An 18392-nucleotide genomic window follows, 5' to 3' on the forward strand; every position below is an offset into this window, starting at 1 on the left:
GGTGGACCAGGGGTGACTCTATAATTTGTTTGTACGATACAGGTATCAAATGAAAGGTGTTAATGAGTATTTTAAAAGGGCGTGGGCCTTAGTTCTATGGGTAAACGCCTTTTTGAGATATCGCCATAAAGGTGGACCACGGGTGACTCTATAATGTGTTTGTACGATATGGGTATCAAATAAAGGTTTTAATGAGGGGTTTAAAAGAGAGTGGTGGTAGTTGTATATGTGAAGGCGTTTTCGAGATATTGACCAAAATGTGCACCAGTTTGATCCAGAACATCATCTGTCGGGTACCGCTAATTTATTTATATATGTAATACCACGTACAGTATTCCTACCAATATTTCAAGGGCTTTTGATTTCGCCTTGCAGAACTTTTTCATTTTCTTCTACTTAATATGATAGGTGTCACACAAATTTTACAAAGTTTTTTTCTAAAGTTATATTTTGCGTCAATAAACCAATCCAATTACCATGTTTCATCTCTTTTTTCGTATTTGGTGTAGAATTATAGATTTTTTTTATTTTTCGTAATTTTCGATATCGAAAAATCGGGCGTGGTTATAGTCGGATTTCGGCCATATTTTATACCAAGATAAAGTGAGTTCAGATAAGTACGAACTAAGTTTAGTAAAGATATATCGATTTTTGCTCAAGTTATCGCATTAAGGACCGAGCGGAAGGACATACGGTCGACTGTCTATAAAAACTGGGCGCGGCTTCAACGGATTTCGCCCTTTTTGACAGAAAACAGTTATCGTCTTAGAATCTAAGCCCCTACCAAATTTCACAAGGATTAGTAAATTTTTGTTCGACTTATGGCATTAAAAGTATCCTAGACAAATGAAAAAGGGCGGAGCCACGCCCATTTTGAAATTTTCTTTTATTTTTGTATTTTGTTGCACCATATCATTACTGGAGTTGAATGTTGCCATAATTGACTTATATACTGTAAAGATATTAAATTTTTTGTTAAAATTTGACTTTAAAAAAATTTTTTTTTAAATATGGGCGTGGTCGTTTTCCGATTTTGCTAATTTTTATTTAACGCACATATAGTAACAGGAGGAACGTTCCTGCCAAATTTCATCATGATATCTTCAACGAATGCCAAATTACAGCTTGCAAAAATTTTAAATTACCTTCTTTTAAAAGTGGGCGGAGCCACGCCCGTTGTCCAAAATTTTAGTAATTTTCTATTTTGCGTCACAAGTTCAACTCACCTACCAAGTTGCATCGCTTTATCCATCTTTGGTAATGAATTATCGCACTTTTTCGGATCTGAGATTAGGGCCCATGAACCTACATACCAAATTTCATCAAAATACCTTAAAATTTACTCAAGTTATCGTGTTAACGGACAGACAGTCGGACGGACGGACATGGCTCAATAAAATTTGTTTCGATGCTGATGATTTTGATATATGGAAGTCTATATCTATCTCGATTCCTTTATACCTGTACAACCAACCGTTATCCAATTAAAGTTAATATACTATGTGAGCTCTGCTCAACTGAGTATAAAAATGTAATACTTAAAGGTACACTTTATTTTTGTTTCTGCAGTTTGAACTAAGGGCAGGTGTCTCCTTTATTAAAATTTTATATAGGAAACTACTGAAACATCCTACAATTTTTGCTTTTTACAACAAATACGATACTCTATTAACTTGCAGAATTGTTTGTATACCAATAAAATAAAACTAAAATTTGGTCCTTTTTTTTGAGGTCTGGTCCTTTTTTCGAAAAATTTTGGTCCCAAATAAAAACATGGTATGGTAACCGTGTTTGAGAATGCACGTGACAAGGTTGCATATTTCTGAACCTGTTTTTTTTTTTAATAATGAAATAGTACTATGCAAGCGACTGCTATAGTAGTAGTAGACATGTACATGAATATTATGAACGAAGTTTAAAACTAAAAAAAATTTTCTTTGGAATATAATCTAAGAGAAGATGGACATAAGGCGTAGCTTCATAGACGCGTACTAGGCACAGCATCAGCAATCTTGGGGTGTAGAGAGATCTTAGCTGCATGCCATATTTTGCAGCAGGCATGCTTAACCAACGAACCGATATCATTTCGTTACGATAATTAACGTTAATAAACGAAACAAAGTCATTTCGTTTCGTTTATTAACGTTAAGAACGTCAAATTAACGAAATGATTTTGTTTCGTTTTCTGCCATATCAAAACGAAATCAAATCGTTTATGTTGATTATTAATTTCAAACTATGCTGGCAAGGCTGATTGATGGCGGAGTCATTAAAGGTGAAAGCATTAGCCAAGCTGATTGCAACTTTTCTCATTAATTTTGACAGTGCGATCATTTCTCAGAGTATTTTTGACATTACCACCAACGAATTCCACAAACAAATTACATGGAGTTTGTGTGTGTATGTCCGCTCGCTTTTACCACCTTACGGCTACACCATGGCTATAGCATTGCCAGCACAATTCAAACACAAAGTATCACGGTTTTGTTAACGTTTTTAACTTTAACGAAAGCTTTTCGTTTCGGTTAAAAACGAGATACAATTTATCTTGATAATTTCTTTATCGATAATATTTCGAAGTGTTTCAACGGAAACGGTGGAAATTTTTTGATAAACGATTAGCTTAACGTTAAGGTGCATCCCTGTTTTGCAGGCGTTTACGAAGCTACGCCTCGTGTGTATCTTGCAGAAGTTCAAGTTTTTAGGAGATCCAACAGTTTTAATTAATATTGACAAATAACCCCTAAAGCAAATGCGCTTAAAGTGACTTTTGCGTCGTTTTGGCACTTGCGTTGCGTCTACATCTGACTTTGAACACACGCGCTTTAATTGCTTCAATCCATAAGCAACGCAACGCCAACGTCAAAGCAACACACAAATAATTAAAAACTTCCGTTGTTCTTGAAGTTTCTTGCATTTTAGAAAAAATAGATTTTCTATCGCCGTTCAACTAAATAAAAACATAATTTTGTATTCATGTCGATTTCGTGACCGATCAGCGGAGACAGTGGAACATGTCCTCCTGGAATGCGACGCAATCTGATGAGGGCACATCAGACCATTGTTCGCAGTGTAATTCTCAATAAATTTTCGATCTATCTGTGGCAGGGAAACTTTTAACGTGCTTTATTTCAAAGTGACACTATTTGACATACCACTGAACGATTTCTTTCAAATAAATTGCTTGTTAGCGTTAACCGAAGATGGTGAAAACGGCCCCTGGAATATATTATATAGAGAGAAAGTTAAGATATAATGCGTAGGTATAAAATGCCTGCATGCATGAAATCATTTTTATTATATAAAAGTAGTATGACATTGAGATTTTAGTTCTGCTATTTTTAACACAGAGTTATTTTTTTACATAAAGTAAGAAGTAAAAAACATAATTAATTGCTACATTTATACGTGTTTCATTTATTTTCATTGAGGAATAAATAGTAAAAATAAAAATTATGTTATAATAAAGTATATGCGAGCCCCATAGATAAAATGAGTAATAAAATGAACATTGGCTTATATATTACATTTTTGAAAAGGAAACCTTCTGCTAAAAAAGGAGCTAAACCTAACTACATTTTTCATTTTCGTACTTAACTACACTCCCTTTTGTGATTCAGGATTTTGGGCATATTTTGAAAAAATTCCGACCATCATTCCTTCATTATATGTCATTCGACTGCCTACCTCCACTGCCTTCCACTCTATTCGCAACATAACCTCAATTTAAGCTGCCAAACTATATAGTAAACAATGCTGAGCAGTTTTAGATCTCTCAAAGTCTCGGTAGCAATAAAAATTATAAATAAAACATAAATAAGAATTAGAATAAAAAAATTATGTATTAAAACAAGAAAAACAAGTAAAAACGGGACTGTCTTCGGCTGTGCCGAAGACTTCATACCTTTCATGAATGAGGCTGAACAATAATCTTATCCCGCTCGTAATCTCCGAATAATCGGATGTATAAGATAAGAAATATATAGTGAACAGATCTACATACCTTAACGATTTTAAAGATAAATATAAAATAAAAAACAGGTAGGTACTTTGTGCGAGGATGCAAATTTTCAGGTTTTTTGTGGTCTGCGTGTAAAAACTATGACTACGGATCACGTATTTCAACAATATATGACGTAAACGTAATTATTTGATGAAATTTGATTAATTTTGAAGCTTCTAGCCGTAAAAAGGGGGCAAAAATTAGAGTTTATATGGGGTATATAATATATATACCACCGATCTCTATGATTTTTTCAGACAACAATATATGCTATATACGTAAGCATTTTGTGAAATTTGAAGCTTCTAGCTGTTAAAACGGGGCAGAAATTGTGCACAGGTTCTTATCTGAACAATCGGTTGTATGAGATATATACTATATATACCACCGGTATCTGTGATTTTCTCAGACAACAATATATGCTATATACGTAAGCATATGGTGAAATTTGAAGCGTCTAGCTGTTAAAAAGGGGCAGAAATTGCGCACAGGTTCTTATCTGAACAATCGGTTGTATGAGATATATACTATATATACCACCGGTATCTGTGATTTTCTCAGACAACAATATATGCTATACACGTAAGCATTTGGTGAAATTTGAACATATCTAAACGATTTTTTAAGATAAATATAAAATAAACAAGTAAAAACGGGACTGTCTTCGGCTGTGCCGAAGACTTCATACCTTTCATGAATGAGGCTGAACAATAATCTTATCCCGCTCGTAATCTCCGAATAATCGGATGTATAAGATAAGAAATATATAGTGAACAGATCTACATACCTTAACGATTTTTAAGATAAATATAAAATAAAAAACAGGTAGGTACTTTGTGCGAGGATGCAAATTTTCAGGTTTTTTGTGGTCTGCGTGTAAAAACTATGACTACGGATCACGTATTTCAACAATATATGACGTAAACGTAATTATTTGATGAAATTTGATTAATTTTGAAGCTTCTAGCCGTAAAAAGGGGGCAAAAATTAGAGTTTATATGGGGTATATAATATATATACCACCGATCTCTATGATTTTTTCAGACAACAATATATGCTATATACGTAAGCATATGGTGAAATTTGAAGCGTCTAGCTGTTAAAAAGGGGCAGAAATTGCGCACAGGTTCTTATCTGAACAATCGGTTGTATGAGATATATACTATATATACCACCGGTATCTGTGATTTTCTCAGACAACAATATATGCTATACACGTAAGCATTTGGTGAAATTTGAACATATCTAAACGATTTTTTAAGATAAATATAAAATAAAAAATAGGTAGGTAATCTGTGTGAGGATGCAAAGCTTCACATTTTTGTGGTCTGCATGTAAAAACTATGACTACGAATCACGTCTTTCAAAAATATATGACGTAAACGTAACTATTTGATGAAATTTGATGAATTTTGAAGCTTCTAGCTGTAAAAAAGGGGCAAAAATGACAGTTTATATGAAGTATATAATATATATACCACCGATCTCTATGATTTTTTCAGACAACAATATATGCTATATACGTAAGCATTTTGTGAAATTTGAAGCTTCTAGCTGTTAAAACGGGGCAGAAATTGCGCAAAGTTTCTTATCTGAACAATCGGTTGTATGAGATATATACTATGTATACCACCGATCTCAATGATTTTTTCAGACATCAATATATGCTACACACGTAAGCATTTGGTGAAATTTGAAGCTTATAGCTGTTAAAATGAGGCCGAAATCGCAAAAAAAAATATATATACTATATATATATACTATATATATATACTATATATACCATCATATATATATTATATATATCACCGATCTCTATGATTTTTTGATACAACAATACATACTATATACGTAAGCAATCGGTGAAATTTGAAGCTTATAGCTGTTAAAATGGGGTAGAAATTGCGAAAAGTTTCTTATCTGAACAATCGGTTGTATGAGATATATACTATATATACAACCGATATCTATGATTTTTTCAGACAACAATATATGCTATATACGTAAGCATTTTGTGAAATTTGAAACTTCTAGCTGTTAAAACGGGGCAGAAATTGCGCAAAGTTTCTTATCTGAACAATCGGTTGTATGAGATATATACTATGTATACCACCGATCTCAATGATTTTTTCAGACATCAATATATGCTACACACGTAAGCATTTGGTGAAATTTGAAGCTTATAGCTGTTAAAATGAGGCCGAAATCGCAAAAAAAAATATATATACTATATATATATACTATATATATATACTATATATACCATCATATATATATTATATATATCACCGATCTCTATGATTTTTTGATACAACAATACATACTATATACGTAAGCAATCGGTGAAATTTGAAGCTTATAGCTGTTAAAATGGGGTAGAAATTGCGAAAAGTTTCTTATCTGAACAATCGGTTGTATGAGATATATACTATATATACAACCGATATCTATGATTTTTTCAGACAACAATATATGCTATATACGTAAGCAATCGGTGAAATTTGAAGCTTATAGCTGTTAAAATGGGGTAGAAATTGCGAAAAGTTTCTTATCTGAACAATCGGTTGTATGAGATATATACTATATATACAACCGATATCTATGATTTTTTCAGACAACAATATATGCTATATACGTAAGCATTCGTTGAAATTTGAAGCCTCTAGCTCTTAAAATAGGGCAGTAATTACGAAAAGTTCCTTATCTGAACAATCGGTTGTATAGGATATATACTATATATACGACCGATCTCATCAATTTTTTCAGGCAACAATACGCGCAATATATGAAAGTTTATGGTGAAGTTTGAAGCTTCAATCTGTTAAATTGGGTAAGATATTACAAAAATCCTCTTTTTCTGAAAAATCGGTTGTATGGAGGATATATGCTATAGTGGTCCGATCCGGTCGGTTCCGACAAATGTCTAATCGGACACCCAAATACACCCGCTCACCAAATTTTATCAAGATATCTCAAACATTGAGGGACTAGTTTGCGTACAAACAGACAGACGGACAGACGGACATGGCTAAATCAACTCAGCTCTTCAACCTGATTATTTCGGTATACTTAATGGTGGGTCTATCTATTTTCCTTTAAGGACTTACAATTTTCGGTTTCGTGACGAAATTAATATACCATTTCATTTTCATGAAAGGTATAAAAACAGGTAGGTACTTTGTGCGAGGATGCAAATTTTCAGGTTTTTTGTGGTCTGCGTGTAAAAACTATGACTACGGATCACGTATTTCAACAATATATCACGTAAACGTAATTATTTGATGAAATTTGATTAATTTTGAAGCTTCTATCCGTAAAAAGGGGGCAAAAATTAGAGTTTATATGGGTTATATAATATATATACCACCGATCTCTATGATTTTTTCAGACAACAATATATGCTATATACGTAAGCATATGGTGAAATTTGAAGCGTCTAGCTGTTAAAAAGGGGCAGAAATTGCGCACAGGTTCTTATCTGAACAATCGGTTGTATGAGATATATACTATATATACCACCGGTATCTGTGATTTTCTCAGACAACAATATATGCTATACACGTAAGCATTTGGTGAAATTTGAACATATCTAAACGATTTGTTAAGATAAATATAAAATAAAAAATAGGTAGGTAATCTGTGTGAGGATGCAAAGCTTCACATTTTTGTGGTCTGCATGTAAAAACTATGACTACGAATCACGTCTTTCAAAAATATGTGACGTAAACGTAACTATTTGATGAAATTTGATGAATTTTGAAGCTTCTAGCTGTAAAAAAGGGGCAAAAATGACAGTTTATATGAAGTATATAATATATATACCACCGATCTCTATGATTTTTTCAGACAACAATATATGCTATATACGTAAGCATTTTGTGAAATTTGAAGCTTCTAGCTGTTAAAACGGGGCAGAAATTGCGCAAAGTTTCTTATCTGAACAATCGGTTGTATGAGATATATACTATGTATAATGCAAATTTTCAGGTTTTTTGTGGTCTGCGTGTAAAAACTATGACTACGGATCACGTATTTCAACAATATATGACGTAAACGTAATTATTTGATGAAATTTGATTAATTTTGAAGCTTCTAGCCGTAAAAAGGGGGCAAAAATTAGAGTTTATATGGGGTATATAATATATATACCACCGATCTCTATGATTTTTTCAGACAACAATATATGCTATATACGTAAGCATTTTGTGAAATTTGAAGCTTCTAGCTGTTAAAACGGGGCAGAAATTGCGCACAGGTTCTTATCTGAACAATCGGTTGTATGAGATATATACTATATATACCACCGGTATCTGTGATTTTCTCAGACAACAATATATGCTATACACGTAAGCATTTGGTGAAATTTGAACATATCTAAACGATTTTTTAAGATAAATATAAAATAAAAAATAGGTAGGTAATCTGTGTGAGGATGCAAAGCTTCACATTTTTGTGGTCTGCATGTAAAAACTATGACTACGAATCACGTCTTTCAAAAATATATGACGTAAACGTAACTATTTGATGAAATTTGATGAATTTTGAAGCTTCTAGCTGTAAAAAAGGGGCAAAAATGACAGTTTATATGAAGTATATAATATATATACCACCGATCTCTATGATTTTTTCAGACAACAATATATGCTATATACGTAAGCATTTTGTGAAATTTGAAGCTTCTAGCTGTTAAAACGGGGCAGAAATTGCGCAAAGTTTCTTATCTGAACAATCGGTTGTATGAGATATATACTATGTATACCACCGATCTCAATGATTTTTTCAGACATCAATATATGCTACACACGTAAGCATTTGGTGAAATTTGAAGCTTATAGCTGTTAAAATGGGGTAGAAATTGCGAAAAGTTTCTTATCTGAACAATCGGTTGTATGAGATATATACTATATATACAACCGATCTCTATGATTTTTTCAGACAACAATATATGCTATATACGTAAGCAATCGGGGAAATTTGAAGCTTATAGCTGTTAAAATGGGAGAGAAATTGCGATAAGTTTCTTATCTGAACAATCGGTTGTATGAGATATATACTATATATACCACCGATCTTTATAATTTTTTCAGAAAACAATATATGCTATATACGTAAGCATTCGTTGAAATTTGAAGCCTCTAGCTCTTAAAATAGGGCAGTAATTACGAAAAGTTCCTTATCTGAACAATCGGTTGTATAGGATATATACTATATATACGACCGATCTCATCAATTTTTTCAGGCAACAATACGCGCAATATACGAAAGTTTATGGTGAAGTTTGAAGCTTCAATCTGTTAAATTGGGTAAGATATTACAAAAATCCTCTTTTTCTGAAAAATCGGTTGTATGGAGGATATATGCTATAGTGGTCCGATCCGGTCGGGTGCGACAAATGTCTAATCGGACACCCAAATACACCCGCTCACCAAATTTTATCAAGATATCTCAAAAATTGAGGGACTAGTTTGCATACAAACAGACAGACGGACAGACGGACAGACGGACATGGCTAAATCAACTCAGCTCTTCAACCTGATTATTTCGGTATACTTAATGGTGGGTCTACCTATTTTCCTTTAAGGACTTACAATTTTCGGTTTCGTGACGAAATTAATATACCATTTCATTTTCATGAAAGGTATAAAAATAGGTAGGTAATCTGTGTGAGGATGCAAAGCTTCACATTTTTGTAGTCTGCATGTAAAAACTATGACTACGAATCACGTCTTTCAAAAATATATGACGTAAACGTAACGATTTGATGAAATTTGATGAATTTTGAAGCTTCTAGCTGTAAAAAAGGGGCAAAAATGACAGTTTATATGAAGTATATAATATATATACCACCGATCTCTATGATTTTTTCAGACAACAATATATGCTATATACGTAAGCATTTTGTTAAATTTGAAGCTTCTAGCTGTTAAAACGGGGCAGAAATTGCGCAAAGTTTCTTATCTGAACAATCGGTTGTATGAGATATATACTATGTATACCACCGATCTCAATGATTTTTTCAGACATCAATATATGCTACACACGTAAGCATTTGGTGAAATTTGAAGCTTATAGCTGTTAAAATGAGGCCGAAATCGCAAAAAAAAATATATATACTATATATATATACTATATATATATACTATATATACCATCATATATATATTATATATATCACCGATCTCTATGATTTGTTGATACAACAATACATACTATATACGTAAGCAATCGGTGAAATTTGAAGCTTATAGCTGTTAAAATGGGGTAGAAATTGCGAAAAGTTTCTTATCTGAACAATCGGTTGTATGAGATATATACTATATATACAACCGATCTCTATGATTTTTTCAGACAACAATATATGCTATATACGTAAGCAATCGGTGAAATTTGAAGCTTATAGCTGTTAAAATGGGAGAGAAATTGCGAAAAGTTTCTTATCTGAACAATCGGTTGTATGAGATATATACTATATATACCACCGATCTTTATAATTTTTTCAGAAAACAATATATGCTATATACGTAAGCATTCGTTGAAATTTGAAGCCTCTAGCTCTTAAAATAGGGCAGTAATTACGAAAAGTTTCTTATCTGAACAATCGGTTGTATAGGATATATACTATATATACGACCGATCTCATCAATTTTTTCAGGCAACAATACGCGCAATATACGAAAGTTTATGGTGAAGTTTGAAGCTTCAATCTGTTAAATTGGGTAAGATATTACAAAAATCCTCTTTTTCTGAAAAATCGGTTGTATGGAGGATATATGCTATAGTGGTCCGATCCGGTCGGTTCCGACAAATGTCTAATCGGACACCCAAATACACCCGCTCACCAAATTTTATCAAGATATCTCAAAAATTGAGGGACTAGTTTGCATACAAACAGACAGACGGACAGACGGACAGACGGACAGACGGACATGGCTAAATCAACTCAGCTCTTCAACCTGATTATTTCGGTATACTTAATGGTGGGTCTATCTATTTTCCTTTAAGGACTTACAATTTTCGGTTTCGTGACGAAATTAATATACCATTTCATTTTCATGAAAGGTATAAAAATAACAGGATTAGCCTGGTTTCACTTGAGGGCAGTGCGCTACCACAACGTCCGAGAAAAAAAAGATCGAGAGGGGTAAAGGCGGAGGCCTCGTTTTTATCACCCATCATACCGTGCAATGCAGTCTATTTCAACACAACATCAGCCTCAGGGACAAATCCTTAGATAGTGAAGGCATAACTATCCGGTCAGGTAATGTTAACCTAGAAACAATTAATATCTCTGTATATTCCTTCTGTCCTTACTGTCCAAGAGGCTATTGTCCTGATATCAGTGCCCTACTTAGTTGCGCAAACCATTTTATTCTTGTCGATTTAAAGCAGGTATATGTCACAGCTTGCAAACCTGTCTAAACAGACAGAATACAATGATAAAATATCGGTCATCCTTGACGATGAAGCTGTGTCGGGATCGAAGAAATGCATGAGCGCTTTCTGCCAGCAAATTGTAACGCATCCCTCAGTAGACGAGGCTAGACGTCATGCTAACACATTGGTGTGAGACGGGTGGTGGAGGAGGGGACAGGGGGAGGCATCTTGCCCCGCGCGCTACTCAGAGCGGGACGCCAAATGGTCCGCAAAGCAGAACTTCCTGGATAATTTGTGTTTTTATTATAACTGATTTCTGGAAAAAATTTTCTATACTAAAAAATGCATGCATATATCCGGAACACTTGCGACAGGTTGTGGATTAATTGAAAGCATATATCTTTTTTTCTCACGGTCAACGTTACGATGGGAATTATTATTTCGCATCCCACGGCAGCCGGTTCTATGTACCGGAGCGACCCGGGATTTTTTTCCCCAACCAAGGGCTCTTATTTCAGTGCAACCCCATTTAATTTGTTGCGTCTCTCCCACAAATTGTCAACCTCGGAGCAGCTCCTTGCAGCTGGAATGCTCCACGCCCTCCTGCTCCGGGAAGGTATAGAACCTAACCCCGGTCCAGGGCTGTGGTTCTGCTGCATATGTCGGAAAAGGATTTATCTTAGACGCTCATACTCTTGCCAGTGTCTCACGTGTAAAAGATGGTTGCATCCTTCGGGCTGTTCTGGGCTGGGTTCTAGGTTCGTTGCCCCCGCAATTTTTATAAAACCTTTTTGGCTCCCTGCTGTTCATGTCCAAGGACGTCCCCCGGTTCACTCTCAAACGTACCTCCGCCACCTTCTAGCAGCGACGCTGCGTAGCAGTCCACATCAACCGTCCGCTGTTGCTCGTGCCAAATGGCGCTTCCGCCTAACGTGGCCGCTACAACCCATCACTACAATCTACGTAGCATGGATAGTAGCAATGCCGGGCACCAGCTTTTACCCCCGTCCCTCCCCTCTCTTTCTTTCTGATGCACGTTCTCGTGTAAGAAGGAGTCATCAACTCCTTGTCCCCCACACCGTGTGTTCCTTATGCCGGCTCAGAATATTTACGATCGCGGCATCGGTCCAATGCAGTTCATATCTTGGCCTATGCCACATCCATAGATGCTCTGGGCTTAGAAACGGCAACCGTCCGACTAGTAAATTCGTTGCATCTTGCTGCCAAAACACCAGTACCAACTCGTTGGCACCAGGTACCCCAGCAGCAATCGGACAGCACACTAGACAAAGCCTATATCCTTCAAGGCGCCTTCACCCATCTCTGACTCCCAGAGTGACGACTGCCCCCTCGATGAACTTCAGAATTCTGCAACTTAATTGTAACGGATTAACCGGAAAGATCACAGAGATAGTTGACTAAATAAATAAAAATTAAATACGATAGCCGCAATTCAAGAAACAAAGCTAACTGCTACATCGGACTTCCGAATTTGCGATGGCTACAACATTTACTGGGTGCCTTTATCAGCCATCACATCGTACAATATAGTATATTTCAGCCTAACATCAGCCGCAGGGATAGTACGTTAGAAACTCAAGGCATAACCATACGGTCAGGCGATGTTGACCTAGAAATAATTAACACCTATATCCCCCACCGTCACCTGCTGTCCAAGTGGCTATCGCCCTGATATCAGTACGCTACTCTGTGGCGAAGACCTCTTATCTTAAGCATCTAAAGAACTGCAACCTCTCTGTTGGTGTTGGTAAATTATGGTGAAGAGTCAAATCCTTGTCAAATCCTACTAAACACAGTGATAAAGTATTTATAGCCTTTGGTGATAAAACGTTATCTGATTCGAAGAAATGCGCAAGCGGCTTTTGCCGACAATTTATAATCCAGACGTCGTGCTAACAGACGAGCCCATAAAAATAAACACGACGTCCCACCCTTTACCATCACCCCCACAGAGGTTGAAGTAGCCATCCGTAAGGCCAGGCCCTCCAAGTCGATAGGCCCCGACGGAATAGTCATGCCAATGTTTAAACACCTTGACGATGAGAGAATAAAATACCTAACACATGTTTTCAACCTGTCACTGGAATCCTTCGTCATCCCTGAAAAATGGAAAATGGCAAGGATAATCCCGCTACTAAAGCCTGGCAAACCCGCAAACGAAGGCGATCCTTATCGACCGATATCACTCCTTTCGCCAGTAGCTAAGACATTGGAAACCGTTTTGCTCCCTCATTTCACGGTAAATCTTCGCCTAGGCACGTACCAACATGGCTTCCGCAAAATGCACAGCACCACCACCGCGCTCAATGCCGTTAACACTCAGATTAATTACGGAATAAATCAGCAAAAACCCCATCATAGGACGGTGCTCGTTTACCTATCAAAATCTTTTGACATAGTCAACCACGGCACCCTATACCAAGGCATAGAAGGCTCACACCTTCCTGCTTGTCTAAAAAGATGGACCGCTAATTATCTGAGTGGTCGGCAGGCGTCGCACAGTGGCGCCTCTGCCGTTAAAGCATGACAAAAATTATAAAATATAGTTTACCAGGTAGAGCCGCTCGAAGTTGGCAAATTTTCAACATTGGGAAAAATTTGAAATTTTCTTTTTTTTTTTTGTTGTATTTAAAATGCTTTTGTGAGTAAATAAGGCGGCCGGTTGTCATTTTCTTGTATAGCAATTAAGATAATTTAATTTAGGATTGAAATAAAAAAAAACTGTTTTTTTTTTTGTTAAAAGTTGGCGGATATACATACCTGTTTTTCGAAATGCCTATTTTTAGACCCTTTTTAAAACTTTAATGGAAAAAAAAAAAATGTTAAAATATGTGCTCCGTCAAATTAACAGTAGTTATTTGTGAAATATTCAGTTACCTAAATTCATAAAGTCTACCTGCGTCCAGCTGCAACTTCACTTTTTACATCAAATAAAGTTAAACAACCTTGGGCATAAATACGCGCCTGAGCAGGTATATATAATTCAGTACGGCCGTAAGGTCGTTTTTGTTATTGGAACTTGTTAACAACATACATTTTTTTAGTTACGAATTGTATACCTGAAATTCATTTTAATAATTTGAGTAGGTATATAAAGCTATCCATCATACAATGCACATTATCATTCGTCTTTTGGAGATTACGGAACTAAGTATTCTGTTTACTTAAATAAAGTGAATAGTATTTTTAAATATAGTTCACAGTTTAATACTTAGTCAGATACACTCGAAGCCAATTCTAATATGTATCTAGAAAACTCGAAACTATTTGCGGTGTTTAAATCTATAAAGTCAAGACGGGACTTCGTTGAGGCTATTATGAGAGAATTAGCGAGTGAAACAAGCATTAAAGAAAAGGCCTGGAAGAAAAAATTGGTTTAAAATACATTATGATAGAAAGAAAATGGAAGGACGTCTATCGTAACAATTCAACATTTCTAAGTAAGCATGAAAAGTGGCTAGCTGACAAAACTTGTTTGGACGAAGATACGCCTAGCACGTCAACCAATCCAACTAGAGGGAGACCAACAAACCCATAGAAGAGTGTTCTACCTACACAAGGAAAAGGAAGCTGTCTGATACCACAAAAGCTATGGCCACGACTCATCTTTCAGAAGCACTGGCTATTAAATATAAAAAAGACGAAGAAAACGTGTAGTCTCATATAACAGAAGCAGTTGCGGTAGCAAGTCCAGTGCGACTGATGAGGATATAAAACAGCATTCCCACACCACCAAATGCGCTACCTAGGAAATACACTCCCGAAGAAGCTTTGGCGCTGTTTATAGATCTCGGCTTAACGAAGAAAAAATATATTATATTGCGTAAGTCATTATTGCAAGTAATGCCGATATTTTACCTGGATACAAAAAAATTACTCAAGCCAAGAAAGAAGCAGTTCCTCTAAGTCCCAAAATAACCGAAGTATCAGCTGAAATTGAGCTACAAAACCTAATGGATCATACGTCTACACGACTCCTTCAAAGTTTTACTGAAGAAAAGTTGAAATCACTGCCAACTGTGATAGATCATCAGGACAAAGCGCATATAAACAAAGAATAAATATAGACAATGAAACAATTACAGATAGTAATATGTTTATGGCTTCTATTGTTCCATTACGACTAAAAGATGAAGCTTCAGAATATTGGAAAAATCCACGTCCGTGATCAACTATATTGTGCCGCCCGATATTATTTAAATACGAGAAGGAGTCTTCGGAACTCATAAAAGCTACAGTGAGTGATATAAAAAATCAAATTGCCAAATTAGAACCAAAAATAATTGAAATTGAAGAGGGGAATGTCATTAAAATAAAGCATGATTTTCTTCTAACAATGGTCGACGGAAAAGTTTTGAACTTAATAACAAATACGACATCTACAATGAAATGTCCAATTTGTGAGAAGAGCCAAAAGGACTTTGAAAATCTTGATGATTCAATAACTGACGAACTAAATTATGAGTATGGAATATCTCCTTTGCATGCTAGGATAAGACGTATGAAATTTGTTTTGAAGCTGGCTTATACACTACCACAACAAGGAGAAGTTTTCGACGACAATACAACATGTAAGGAGCAACAAAACAGGAGAATAAAAATAATTCAGGATGCATTGTACAGAGAGATTGGCCTTAGAGTTGACTGTCCAAAGTATGGATACGGAAATACAAATGATGGTAACTCCCCAAGAAGATTTTTTGAAAACGATGAAGTGACTGTTCGCATGACAGGAGTTAATAGAGATATTGTAAAAAGATTGGGAGTAATTTTAAATATCTTAAACTGCCATGAACCAGTTAATGTACCCAAATTTGGAGAATATGCATCTAAAACTACAGAGTTGCTGCATCAAAAGTATCCTGAGAAGAAACTTACACCAACGGTACATACAATTTTAGGACATGGAAAAGATTTAATAGAGTACCAGTGCTTACCATTAGGAGCATTGTCTGAAGAAGCTCAAGAACCTAAGAACAAGTACTACAAAAGATATAGATGTATGAACAACTGCAAAGTATCACGAGTTAGACAAAACGAAGACCTTTTCAACATGTTAGCTATCTCTTCTGATCCAGTCATATCATCTATGAGGTATGTAAGAACACAAAAAGATCTTACAGATGCGTATAGCTCAGAAATGGTTGCTTTGTTAGATATATGTTCCATTGACGATGACTATATTAACATAAAATAAGTTTCTCACTTCTTATCACAACAATGAAAAAGAGATTTACTAATCAATTTTGTTACTTTATTGAAAAATAAGATATCTATGTACGAGTTAATTTTTTATTTCAAATAAAAGAATTAATTAATTTAGTAATTTATAAATATATACTCTTCGTTATTGCATTTCTCTAAAGTTTATCAAATTTATTTTAAAGCTTAGGCATTTCGCCTTCAAACGAGTATTAAGTTTTTATAGAAATCAATACGTCTATCGAGTTTGGTACAAATTGGTAAAGCGGTTACTAAGATCAAACTTTTTAGCATAAATGGGCAGTGCCACTCCCCTTTTCCAAAATTCGTTGGCTGTTTAATCTTTAGCTCAAATAAAATTTCATTGAACCACTTTCAATAACTTTTAGTTATTAATAAAATATATATTTGGCTTGTAAATTAAAAAAATTTGACGAACCCTGTACCTGTGACATTCTGAGCTTTCACCCAATAAAACCTCAAATAATTAGCTTTCATTTGCATTTTAAATTTTTAAAATATTTTCATTGGGTCAAAAGTTATGATTTTTGCAAAGAAAAAACTCAAAAGGCGCCACTGTGCGTCGGTTGAATTTAGGAACGAAATTTCCAAACCTCGAAAAATTAAACAGAGGGTTCCACAGGGTGGTGTCCTATCCTCACCTCTGTTTATTTTTTACATATCAAAACTCCCTTCCCACCAGAAGGAGTCACAATCATTTCCTATGCTGACGACTGCACGATTATGGCTACAGGACCTGGCCCTTCAGTTGAGGAATGGCCCTTCAGTTGATGAATTAGTTTCTAAAATAAACAGCTATCTCCCCGATCTTTCCGGTTTCTCCACCTCGCGCAACTTGGCATTATCACCGACAAAATCCACGGCCACCTTGGTTACGACATGGAAGGAACAGATGTCGCAAATATTAGACGTACGCGTCGATGGTGTTACACTACCTATTGTCAGTCACCCAAAGATCTTAGGGGTAACGTTCGATAATACACTAACCTTCAAGGCTCATGCCAGCGAGATTGTTTCTAAAGTACAAAGTCGCAACAAAATCCTCAAGTCACTTGCCGGCAGCACATGGGGAAAAGATAAAGAAACGTTGCTAACCACGTACAAAGCAATTGGCCGGCCGCTCAAGAGCTACGCGTCACCAGTCTTGTCGAATGGTCTTAAAAATACATACTGGAAAAGGCTACAGTCCTATCAAATTGCTGCAATCAGAACTGCTACCGGATGTCTCCTTATGACTCCCGAACACCATCTACATAGTGAGGCCAAAGAGCTCAATATTAAAGACCACAACGAAATGCTGAACAAACAGTTCTTACTTAATTGGTGCAAACCAGGACATCCTAGCAAAGAACTGCTTGATTTAGCACCGCCTCCACGGGGATTAAGGGAACATCTCCTAAAGCACTATGACGAGATCCGGCACATGCCAACACAGCCGTTTGATCCCGGCAAGCATAAGCAGGCCCCTAGCAAAATCCACACAGAATCGGTAAACGCCTTTGTCAGGACGCGCCCTGTCAACCCCGTTGTGAATATGCAATATCCCACCATTGCAGAAGAAGAAAGCACATTACCAAGGGAGACACGAGTCACCCTGGCCCAACTTCGTTCTGGATACTGTAACAGGTTAAACTCTTATTTGTCCAGAATCAACCCCCACATACGTAAGGTATATCCTGCATGCGATGTGTCCCCACACGACACCAACAATCTTTTCAATTGTAATGTGGAACCTACGCCTCTAACACCTATCTCCCTATGTTGAAAAAGC

Source organism: Eurosta solidaginis, chromosome 3 (genome assembly GCF_040869045.1).
Source record: "Eurosta solidaginis isolate ZX-2024a chromosome 3, ASM4086904v1, whole genome shotgun sequence".
NCBI classification, from domain to species: Eukaryota; Metazoa; Arthropoda; class Insecta; order Diptera; family Tephritidae; genus Eurosta; species Eurosta solidaginis.